The sequence below is a fragment of the Thermobia domestica genome, chromosome 4, assembly GCF_964235325.1.
Source record: "Thermobia domestica chromosome 4, izTheDome1.hap1.1, whole genome shotgun sequence".
NCBI classification, from domain to species: Eukaryota; Metazoa; Arthropoda; class Insecta; order Zygentoma; family Lepismatidae; genus Thermobia; species Thermobia domestica.
In genome coordinates this window covers 118514644-118528097 of record NC_137457.1, presented here as the reverse complement: position 1 = coordinate 118528097, position 13454 = coordinate 118514644, and the positions used below count along the sequence as shown (strand labels likewise).

The 13454-nt window shown below is 32.9% G+C and overlaps 1 long non-coding RNA gene across 1 annotated transcript in view; it reads right to left on the bottom strand.

Moving 5' to 3' along the window:
- The window catches only part of LOC145683350 (uncharacterized), a 225284-nt gene that overhangs the window by 138185 nt on the left and 73645 nt on the right, over positions 1–13454 (bottom strand). Inside the window, exon 2 of the long non-coding RNA XR_014131057.1 lies at positions 7479–7498. This is a non-coding gene — a long non-coding RNA (uncharacterized LOC145683350). The remainder of the gene's footprint in view (positions 1–7478; positions 7499–13454) is intronic.

The window sequence follows — 13454 nt, the reverse complement described above, 5'->3', positions numbered from 1 at the left end:
ATAGTGACAGTTTGAACAATAATCTTTGTTTTTTAAGGACTAAAGGATGATAATCTTATATAAGAACGAAAAAAAAAAACAAAATTAGTGATATTTAGTTCTAGAAATAGGGATGATGGAAATCAGTGTGCTGATCCCACACAAACCATCTGAAATCCATTTCCTTGACCATATTCAATTTATTTTGAGCTATAATCTTATTCATAGTTTTTTATTAGCAGTCAAATCTAGAAGTTCTTGTAAAATTCTACTTCATTATTTTGCTTGACAAGAATAAAAATAAATAAATACTTGCAGAATAACGAATGACACAGTGAACTGTAACCATATGTTTCTTTCTACTGGTGTCCTACCTGATCAATAATAAAAAAATGAAAAAGCGACACGAAGATTCGAACAAGGGTAGCTGGAATGAGAAGTCTGCACGGATCCAATGAGCTACGGAATAAGGTACACGAAACATCTACGCTATATGTCTATAATCGAAAGCTCACGCTGTGAAAGAACTTGTTTTCTTTTTATTAAGTTTTACGATATTTCTATAGTGTCTTGGGTGAACTGCAAAGAGATAGATCATGCAGTTATTGATCTGGTTAGGGATTGCGCTTGGAAAACTTTTAAAACATTTAATTAAATCGCGATATGGTAGCAAGGAATGTGTAGTGATTTTATTCTAATGGCAATGGCAAAAAAATAGTATCCCACGAAGAACTAGAACGAATCAAAATTTGCGACAAAATATGGATGTTATCCAATCATTTTGTGTTCAATTCTGAATTTGCACATGTGAGTGTTTTTCTCCTTCATCATATTTGCATCTCCTGTTCTCCTATGTTGTCAATTATGACATAAGATGGTTTGGAAGCAAGATTTCAAATCATAAAAGCGCTATTCCAATGGGCTCATTCTTGCTAAGCATATGATTAAAAATATATGTTTTCATACTGTAGGAGGAGAGCATTCGCTCTTACTACACCCCCTGAAGTGACAGAATATTTATTCAGGTTCTGCAAAGTCACTTCAGATCAAACGACTTAAGAGAGTTCATTCCAACAGCAACAGGATTGTACTTTCATTTTTTGTTAAAATTTGTCGTCTCAAATAGGACAAATATCAAGTAATATGTTTGCCTTAAGAACTACACGTCTAAGATTTATTTCATTTTGGAAAAATGATGCTGTAGACAGTAGTGGGAATTTCGCCCAAGTGTACGGGAATTTTCAGCTCCTGCCGATTATGCCACCCGCCTTCTTTTAAAGCTAATTCGGTTACAATACTTCCCGGCAAATAATTTGGACTCAACTGGTGGAGAACTCTTGCCGTAAATCTCCTTATGGCTGTACCATCCAGAAGTGTCTCTTACTGTACATGGATGCGATGTGATTACCTGAATAACATTAATGGTTAGGAAATACAATAACATAGATTACCTGTTTGTAAAGTATGCAAAGCATGTACCTGCAAATGAATGACATCGAATGTTGAGAGCATGGTGTGATTACGTTAATAAAATTATTGATGAAATGTTGTAATAGTTGTGAATGAATGGTATACGATAAAATTTACTGAATAAAATTCATCAATTAATATTCTTGTAAGAGATTAACATTGATTTCTTTTTTAGAAGACTTGAATGATAAGATCACAATGTGACCATGTGAATAATATAAATAATGGTATGTGGTTGTTTTAAGACAATAAGTGACCACGTGAATAACATGCGACTGCATGAAGTAACCGTATAAATAAAATGTAAATATATGTTTTCCTTATACCTTTTACTTATGAAAATTGTATAGAGAATTATGAAGGTACAATTAAATGTTTTGTTTTCAAAAATATCTTAAACGTAGTAATAAATGGAAGCGTTTGGAAAACTTGATTTAAAGTATCACCTGTTATGACGTCGTTGGTAAAATTTTCTTTATGCATGGGGTACGAAGAGAAGACTGGCATAGAATCGTCATGGAGTCTTTCAGTCAAACACAACTTGAAATAGCATTCCGCGTTAAATTGACTGAATCCTATTGAATATACTGAATCCCGAAGATTAAGTTTATGTTTTTATGATATTCTCCTGAATCTCCAGCCATTATTATAGAGGAGGAAATTATCGATTCAAAAGAGGACCCGATATTAATTACTACGTGTCCAGTAGGATAACCTTCATCATCACCATCATTAATATCGGCAGCAGTTCCAGCAGTAGGTGCAGCATCATCAGAATCACTAATATATGATTTATTTAGAAGGTCCTGAAATTAATTGCCCTGAAGGAAGTCCTGTTCTCCTGATTGGTGATTTCAACTTATAGGAAATAAATGGTACGTTATTCAATTTTAAAAATGCTCTTTTAATGCAAGAATTTATATGAATTTTTGTGTTATTATAATCTACAATCTTTAAATAATGTGACAAACGTAAATAGTCGTATATTAGATATGGTTCTGTTTAATATAACGAAAATAGAAGACTTAGGGGATGGATATCCACTAATTCCAGATGATGTACTCAACCCATCTATGGTAACAACCGTGATACAACAGTGTACCGCGAAATTAAAACCGATCAGTATATCTGGATTTAATTTTAGAAAGAAAGACGTCTTAGGGATATATTTTGAATTTTCATGGAACTACCTAAAAGACCATGAAAACGTTAACGACTTAGTTAATAATCTGTATAATTTTATTTATATTGTATTCGATAAGTGGGTGACGCTTTGAAACAACTCGCGAACAGATTATTCGTGCTGGTTCACAAATGAAATTTAAAAAAAAAACTCAAAAAGAACGTACACTATCATAAAAAGTACAAACGTTACAAAGAAGTATATTATCTTAATAAATTAAATGAATTGCGTAGGGAAATAAAGAAAGACATTAAGATGGCATAAGGAAACCGAAGGTTCATGCAGGAAACCGAAAACACTATCAACAACAGTACAAAGGAATTCGGAACTTTGTAAAAAAAAATAAGACTAAACATCCTGCTTGGGGAAATTGAATTACATGGGACGTGAACTGTATTGTAATAATGAAATAGTCAATGCATTTGCACAGTATTTCTCTTCAGTTTTTGAGCATGACACAGACAGCACTAATATTACTATAGTAAATGATGTAAATGAAAAACTAGTGTTACTTAGTGTAGATGAAATCACTCAATGTGAAGTAGAAATGCTAATCATAAATGAAAGCCTAGAATAGGTGTTGGACCCGATGGGATACCTCCATATATTAGAAAGTGGTAAATAGATGCATTTACGTATGGATCTCATTCAATCTCTCTGAAAACATGTGTTTTTCCACATAAATGGAAAACATCTATAGTTTGCCCAATACCAAAGACCAATAATAAATATGAAATAAATAGCTACAGGCCCATATCAATTTTATCTACTTTTCCAAAGGTATTTGTACAAATTTCATACAGACGGATATTCACCACATATATCCAGTAATATCATCATATCAACATGACTTTATTCCACACAAATCAACAACTAATCTTGTAATTATCACAGACTTCATAGCGAACTCGTTGGATTTTTAATGTCAGGTGGACATATATATAGATTTTGATAAGGCGTTTGAAAGAATCAATCACAAAGTATTATTACATAAGCTAAACAATTATAATTTCTCTCCTCCCTTGATCAAGTTCCTCTCATCATATTTAAGCAATTAATCCAAACGTTATCTACAAGGAGTTTAAATCAACCGAATACACTGCGTACTCTTGAATTTCACAGGGCTCCAACTTAGAACCTTTATTGTTTCTTTTATTCATTAACGATCTCCCTCAACACGTATTATTAAGTAAGAAACTGCTCTTTGCTAATGACTTGTAGCATTCCATCTCTTCGAGATGCTACAATCAACGAAGAATGGATGCGTACAAAATAAAAAAAAATCTCATTTGACAAGAATTATTAATATTTATGTACATAATTTGTTAATGTAACGAGAAGTTTATTCTCTTTAAATATTGGTTAAAAAAGAATGAAAGCTAGAAGGAAAGGGTGGAGGAATTGACTGTATTTTCTGCAACTATTGACAACTGGAGAAAAAGAGAAAAAGAGCTATGCGCGCGAACTTGGGGGCGGAGCTAACTGGCTGATCCTTACGAGCTAGCGTGACTCCTGTTTGCGCTGACCAGTTCTTTGATATAACCCTGGTGGTATGTTTCGTTTTCGCGTTCCCTGCATCGTTTGCTTCTGGTAGCTATGCTATGTGTTTGAATGGAGAGTGGGGCAACTCGAAGTTCAGTGCCAATGAACTTAATATTGTTCATTATTCTTGTTGAATTGAATGTTTTATTATATTTTGTAATTTGGAATGAGTTTGTAGTGATTCGTGCAGAATTTGGAGAAGAGAAGAGTGAAATTGTTGGGATAGCCGGAGAGGGATTCTGGTGACCAAAGAGAGCAGTGAATACAACGTGATTACGAATCCGACAGATTACATTATTTTTAGTGCTCCAAGAGTTAAATCAAATTATGTTTGCCATAGCTTTCACAGTGGTTACTTTCTCGGAGATTTTTTAAGAAATAAAGAAAAAAGAGAGAAATGTTCGTTGTGGACCAATCCAATTTTTCGTCAATTGCACGATTGCTGGATTTGACCTTGTTTCGACTAGTTAATCACCAGAATTGCGCGTGATTAAGTTTTCGTTTTATGAGTAATTTAATAATCGGGATAGTTCAATTTACTATAATTTTTGAGGAAATATCAGACTGGTACTGAACAAAGAATTGCTCTACTAACTGGTTATCTGTCCAGTCAAGAAGATGTCAAGGTTTGTATTGAATTGAGACAGATCGAAGGTAAAATTGAATAAACTATACAGAGGTGAGTAATGTATTTAAATACAATTAAATAAGTAGTCGTGTCACGTGATCTATTTTAATATGAGAGGTCGTCTGCAGAATTGGTTTCATAGAGGGGAAAATTCGCGGAAGATTGCTTTTATTCGAATTAATTCGAACATTCCTCCAAATTAAATTGCGAAGTATAGTGCTTAATATTAACGGGGATTACGTGTTTCGAATTTGAACCATCGCTAGATCAACTATTTCATTATCTGTTCATGTTTTTCTTTGCAGCTACTTTATTCTGGTTCTTATTGAGATTATAATCTTTACATTCAATCAAATCAACTATACTCGCTTTTTTCTCCGCTTGTCAAAAGGCCAAAATTTGGCATTTTGATTAATGCTCAAAGTTGATAGTCAAATTTTGAGTTATTATTAAAGACAGGTTTTATTCTATGAAATACTTGAAGACTGATATAGACAGATGTTTATTTGCCAGAATTTGACGATAGAGATAAGAAACAAAAGTAAATTTATAAGAGAAGAATTCAGTTTTAATATTTTTGAAATGTTCTTGTGTATTCATAAATCTAATTACTGTTCTTTGTAATTATTAAAGAGAATTGGAATTTAATAAATATTTTGAATTATATGCCAGAGGTTATATTAATTAGTTTGAATTGGAATAAATGAATTGAAGATTAGATAATCAAAATTTGACAAGATTTATATTGAGTTAAAAATTTTAGTTATGTCTAATGGTAAATGACTTGTTATAGAAAATAATGTGTATATGTATTATTCAAACGATTTAGTGCATATACACCACTCTCACATGTTTTTCAATAAAATTGTTATTTATGAGAAATTGAAACATTGTGTTTTGATTGTTTTATCTGTTCTATATATTTGAAGTGTTTACCTTGTTGGATATGTTTGGTGTGAAATATTGGTTCGATTGTCTGCTACTTGCATCAATGTGAATTCGAGATATGAGATAGCCCCAGTAAGCTCGCTCTGCCGGGCTTTATCCGGGTGGGCCCAGATTGACAGTTTGAGTTTTTAATTTGGTTGTTATTTTTTTGTTTTATTTAAGTGTTAATTTCGGTTCGGATGGGGGACGCTAGGCGGAAGTGGGCGTTACAAACTTCAAAGCATACGCAAAATAGATACGATGGATGACTGTATGAACTTACAACATCGCTTAGAAACTATTGCAAACTGGTGTTCTCTTAAAAAACTTAGTGTAAACATAAATAAATGCAGTATTTTATCGTTTACTAGAAACAAAAATCCAGTATAGTTTAATTGCTCACTTAATCACATAGTATTAAACAGATTATATTCAGTGAAATATCTCGGGATTACGATTGATACGAAATCATCATTTAATGATCATATAGTGAACATAGATAATATTTTTTTTAAAATGTTAGGGTACATAGAACTGGAAAGGAGTTTAACAATATCACCACACTAAGAAAATGTTTTACTCTTATGTCCAATCAAAACTGGAATATGCTGGAGTGATCTGGAACCCATAGCAACAACAATACCGAAACCAACTCGAAAAAGTACAATCCAAATTTGTCAAATACGTAGTATATAAAAGTCCTGGAATTTATCCATCTTACGAAATCTTTCTTTTATTAATAGACAACTTCTTTATCCCTACACTAGAACAAAGATAATATTTGGCATATCTTAGCTTTCTTCGTAAAATAGTACAAGTGAGTTTAATTGTAGAGATCTGATATTGACACTAAATTTTCAAGTCCCGACACAAAAACTCTTACTGAAAACTTTGGCTTGTTCTATTGCAAAAAGCCAAGGGCCAACGTATTATTGATGTCACCAATCTGGAGAATATGATCTTCTTATAACAAATTATGGTATCGAACGCAACGAAATTAATATATGTAATATGATGTATAATATGTTCAAGAAAATTATTTTAAGGTTAATTCGTAATGCACCAACACTATAATTGGGTTTCGCCTGTTGTGTTGTTGTTTACAAATAAATAAATAAATAATATGACCAGTGGCTGCAGCAGTAGATCCAGCAGTAGTTCTAACAAAATCAGAATCACTAATATCAGCAGTGTCTCCAGCAGCAGATACAGCAGTGGCTGCACTATAAGTATCACCCCTATAACAAATATACAAAACGAGATAAAATTTGGTGGAAAGGCCATCTTCTGATTTATTTAGTGACGGGCAAGAGGAAATTCTTTGATTAATCGATGAACTGGATGATTGCAAGCCGAACTCACCAGAAAACGGTTTCACCAGATCGTTTTTCATTGGACTTGCTACCATTACTGCACAAATCTCCATTGGACTTATCAGTGCAATCCATAGGAAAGAAGTAATTGTTCGCATGAGTTTGTGAACGAAAATTGCATAACAAATTGTGTTGAAGAAGAATGGAATGCTAACGTTTTATTTTCTGAGGGGTGCATTTATGATTCTCCAAAGCAAATGTCTCACAGGTGCCTTTATATACAAACTACATTTTGGAAAGTGAAGCGTGGTGTATTATGATAAAAGAGAAAGTGAAAAATAAAATGTATGAATCATCAGAAAACCACCCACAATTTATTAATAGATATATGTTTGACAAAAAATAATACAACTTAATGAAAATACAGGCTACTTACACGATTTAGTACATATCATGCTAGAAAAAGATAAAAAGACAAATTACAAGTTGGTCAATATATATTTTTTGGATTTCATTTACATATTTGGATATGTCATTTTGTTTAGGTTTTGTTTCCACTCTATATACATATTAAGTTGATTATTATTCTTTTCTATAATTGTTATTACTATTTTACGTTTGTATACTTGTACTATTATTGTTTCTTTAAGTTGGTATAGTTGTATTATTATTGTTTCTTTATATGCAAATAAATAAATATAGAAAATCAATGTCGTGTTTTTTTATTTAATAAAAGCACTTTTCCTATATAAAGAAAGGTAAGAATGGTATATGTTGTGATCGTCATCATGGCATCAAGGTTACACTTTTGGACAGACATTGTATCTCCTCCTCACTTTTATTCATCTTAGGAAATCATTATTTTATTCACGGAAAAGTTACTTTCCTTGCTTGGTTCTGAACGCATCCAAGCTGGTGAGACACTCATTTCTTTCTTTATCTGGAGGGGTTCCTCAGTTTTTATCGCCTCTGACAAAAAAACACATTGTTTCTCAACTCAACTCTTATCTCATTAAAAGAGTACTTTGTATCAGCAAACTTCTTTTCTTTTGTCTAAGTGAGGTTACCAGCTCATGGTTTTTGCTACTGTGACTATTTTGTATATTTTTTTCAAAACTACAATTATTACAGTTCGAAATCTTTTTAGACATGAAGTAGTTAAAGTGTGAGCAAGTGCGCGTGGCATGTTGCATTCTCACGCATTAACGTTTCGTTATCCCTTCTATCGTGGGAATAGTGCTCGTAGCTTGCATAAGTCGCAGACAAAATAATTACGACACACAATTGCCAAAGTGCATTCTTTTCCACTGAGCTGCTTTGTATAGAACTATTGGGTGAAAAATCCATCAGTCATGGAAGGAACTTTCAAGGTTAGTCTACAACACTTGTTTAGTCTCCGTCTTCAAGTTTTCGTTCGAAACCACTCTTCGAACTTCTCAAATAAGGTAAGAAATAGTGTAGGGAGGATATCCACGCAGACTCCTTTCAGCAAGTTAAATCTGGTATATGTAAACATGTTCTTTTATCACATCCAGACATTAACCTACCCTCCTATATTGAGACGGATGCCTCTCGGCTTGGAATCAGCACAGACCTTTATCAGTATGTAGGCGACAAGAAAAATTAATCCAAATTATTAGTAGGATTCTGGCGACACCAGAATCACAGTATAGTGCGAATTTGTATGTTTGGCAATATTTTTGCGGTTCGAAAATGACGCCAATTATTAATCGGTCATCGCGTTATTTTCATTACAAAGAATAAACATCTCAGCTGGTTGGACAAAGCGAAACCTTGGAACACCCGTCTTTTACGATGGAGTAATGAATTACATCAACTGGATTATAAAATTCGTTACCGGAAAGGTTCCGACAATTTGTGCGCAGATGCACCTTCACGTTTATTTCGTTCTACAGACCTACCTACTTAACGTGTTCATTCTTTACAGCTCATTCAAGATGAAACTCTTAATATATTGCCTGAAGAACTTCGCCGTTTATAACGAGAAGTTATTGAATATTTACCTATTATTTCTTTTCTAGAAGGTAAAATCATGGAAGAGTTACCTCGAAATTCTAGAAACTGGTCAAAATTCTTTAAGTTAGATAATGATATTTTATTGTATAGAGTGGAGAAGGAGATAATTGCTTATCATGATCCATTTCATCACCCAGGTACTGACAAAACAGTGAGAATTATTTCGGAGGCGTTTTATTGGAGCAAGATGAGATCTGATGTGAAGAAGCGCGTTAGGGATTGCATCTAGTGCATGGAATTCAAACAGGATCCACCCGTTTATTGTTTATTGTCTACTAACGCTTATTTACATCATAGGACATTATTAGCATTAGATTTCCTGGGACCTTATTCCACAGGAAAAAGTGGCTCTCGTTTTGGATTAGTTACGGTAGACGTATTCACTAAATACTGTACAGCTTATCCATTGAAATGCGCCGCAGCTACTGCAGTCTTAAGTGATTATTTGATATCTATATGCATCACGTAGGTTTAGAGAAAGTCATATTCACTGATAACGATCCAGTATTTCACAGTAAAAAATCTATCTAAGAGGCAAAAATGTAATATTAAAGTACATCACACCAAATCTTATCACGCTCAAGCTAACATTATAGAACGATCTAATAAAGAAGTTCTGTGTACTCTTAGGTTTTTGTGCAGTCAATCACACCAGCAATCGGCTGAGAACTTAACCCAAGCAGTTTTATTACATAATTACATCATTACAGAAAGCCTGGGAGATTCTCATGCGAGTATACATTTTAATATCCATTTTTCGGATCCCATATTTAAACATTTTGGTTTAGAGGTTTCGGAGGATTTTGACGAAGAATATGGTATTAATTGGTCGAAAAAACGTATCACGGCAGACCACCGCAGAAAGTCAAATAGGAGCAAGCGATGGAATCAAGCCCAACAACGACGTCGTCTGGTAGCGCAAATCTTTTCGAGACAACGGAATATTAGCAATTTACTGAGAAAAGAAATCTCCACATTTACCGAGTTTACCAAAAGTTTTTCCACATTTACCGAGGCCCCTTCCTCTGTGTAAAAGCCCTTGATAAACGTGTTGTAGAACTTATTGATCTCATGACAGGTGAATACACAGGTTTACTCTCCTTGATCAGGACTAAACTTTGGAATCCGATGCCGGAAACCCGCAAAATTTAATTAATCTTGACAAAAAGGCAAGTCCCAGAACATATTTTAAGGAATTTAAATTTAGTAACACCTGATACCCCGAGTAATCTTACTTCTCTTAATCCTAGTGGGAAATTTCACTTATGGAAATTGAATGAGGAAGCAGAAGACGATAGTGTGAATGGTAATCCAAAAGGCGATTCCCAGGTAAACCAAGTTCAAACTAATAATTTAACATCTACCCGTTTGTTATCTTTATATCTAGGTGATCCTTTGTTGAAATATTATTTCAACACTCCTTACTGGCAGCCTTCATTTGTCAAACTAAATGTTCCGAATTTGTCTGGATGACTTCTACTGAGAAGAGGCCTATTTTAAGGAAAAATACAGATAAGCAGACTTATTATTAAGTTTTGACATTTAATATGATTTAGTGTGTTTGCAGGATATGGTATAAATGTGTTTAATATGGTATATTTTGGTTCCTTTTATAGATCCATACAGCAGTGTAGACTGTTAAGTCTCAAGATATTTTACATTAAGATTTCATGTAGTTTTTTTCCTCATCGAAGGAAACACAAGATGTGTATTCAAGACTTACGGTCGTATCTTTCGGTTAGTTCGAACCACAAGTAAACATTTCTTTTGGAATCAATCTAAACTGTTTGGGTTTCTCATTAACGTTCTTTTTGTTTCTTTAGAATCTTGATGCGAATAGCCCTTCGGGAAGGAATTTTAGGGTATATTAATGAGGGTATGTTTAAATTTATTTTCCAAGTTACATTCTAGGTAGACATGGCGTAGTGAACCATGAAATTCTTGGACACCCCAATAATTAACTCATCATTCGGTAATTGTTGGAAATATTTTCCTCTTCCTTATGCATACATTCAAATTTCATTGTAATTTGTGTACTCATATTCTGTATTTTAACCATACGTTTTTGTGAATATTCTATATTTTAACCACACGTGTGCTCTGATGAATATTTTCATGTTTTTGAATTTTATGATACAATGATATGTGTATGATATGATTTATGATATGTGTATTAATGCTATTTTCATATTTAAACAGGTTTCCGCGAAAAATCTGAACTATATCTGTGACCCCAGTATTTTATTTTTGTTCCGATATTTCACTCCATGTATTTTATGATTATGTTTGCATATATTGTAATTTATTTTAAATATTTTTTGCGCCGCTATTGTAACTTTTATTTGTTTAATGAAACAAGAAAACATACAATTTTAAAAACTAATTATTCCTACCATGCCAACAAATTTCCATTAATTTCTGTCGATGCCAAAATTTAAAATCTATCAATGTGAAATAATATTAATATTCGTGTTAGCTATTTACTTGGATCTAGAGCTGAAAAGTTGAAAAGTTCATTCGAGAAATATTATTGAAGTCTTTATTTTATTTTACTGTTTCTAACTTATGGAGTCTTATTTTCATTGATAATGAATATTTTATAAAATAAAGTAATAAGTGGTTCCTGTCTTATGTCTTATGTCTTTATCTTGTTATTTTAAGGAATTACTTGTCACGCTTCTATGCATGATCATTGCAATGAAATGCTAATTGGATTTTATTTCAGGCATACAATAAGTCACAATTCGAGATGGTTAATATGTGAATGTTATGATAAATGTACTATGTCGTCAAATGAAGATCTTAATGTATTTTATTGCAGACTTTGCGGACATAATGAGCGTGCCGATGAGCATCCATTACGCCAAGGCTAAGTGTTTGTTCACGATGGAATTTTGCGTCACAAGAGACGGCTGCATTTATAAATATGCCTATACATTGTTGACATGCATTGTTAATTTTGTGTTAACAAAATTTTACCATTGTATCATGAGCATTAGAAGCCAGACTTCAAGAATCTTCTTGGAAGTATTCAAGTTCCGTATTCCTTTACATTCTCATCATTCATTTTGAACCCGAAGATTTTCCACAGACGTCTTGTGTAACATTTCACTGCCATATAGAGACTAATGAATATTCGTTTACATGCATTCTTCGATAATGGTCAACTGTTTTACCTTAATAGGGTCAAAGAATGGTATACTTGGAACTTGGCATCTTCATTAGTTAATGGATGAGTTTAGTTAAAATGACTCAACAAGATATATGTATACTGGCATGTGAATTCATGAGGTGTTTCGGGTACACCTAGATGAATGGATAACTTGCAAATATTTTTCAAAGGAATTCTTCTTTGTTGAGAGTTTATATGATCGTTCTACCCATATTTGAGAATTTAAGACTTTTTGTTTATCATTATGCAAATTTTTTCGTTTTTAAAGTTCACACAAAATTAACCTCACGTATGCTTGTTGTATAAATTGTCAGAATTATTACGAATTAACATCCGTTTCCAGGTGAATTAACCTATATTCTTACAATTATTCATAATCAGATTAATAAACAACCTTTTATATGTAATTCTATTTCAAGTGAGCATATTCACTCGATACACTCAAGTATTTTAAAAATATTTAGTATTTTTATATCTCTACATTTTGTTTATATTTGTCAGTTTTCATTTATATATTTTAACGGCCCAATCATGAATGCTTTAAAAAGGAGCTAAGAACATAAATAAAAATAAAAAATAGAAACAAAACTATATAGCACTACAAACATTTTCACATATACAGGGTAAACCACATATTTACCTCCACGTAATGACTGTAGTTCAAAGTGTTATACACTTCACAAACGAATAGTGAATACATTAAGGCAAATATTTGCAGTGAAGTGAGAATATTTATTCTCAGTCTTAAAGAAAGGAAAAGGAAAAGACTTTCACTTATATGCCACAAATGTTTTCCCACCCTATAACCACATTTGCCATGGAAACTTGATTTTACCAATTGGAACTCTCACCACAGAAGAAAGAAGAAAAAAACATCTGGATATGGAATCTTCAGGAATCACTTATGAAATCTGGAATCAGCTGATAGTCACCCATCTATATCAACAGTGTTTCCAATAAAATAAACAGTCCTAGTGATTTATAGTGAGAAATCCATACTATCCAAATTATTCACTGCGAAAAATATTCACCGAAACAGTGTTGCCAGTGTTTTTCACATAATCCTCCACACCCAGTGAATCTAGGGCAGTGTTGCTAACTCGATATATTGAAAAGAGCATAATAATATCCAAACTTATTGTCCAACATGCATTTGCCCAGGATTCTCAGCGCATTACTTCGCTTACTCGCAATGTGTCAGTC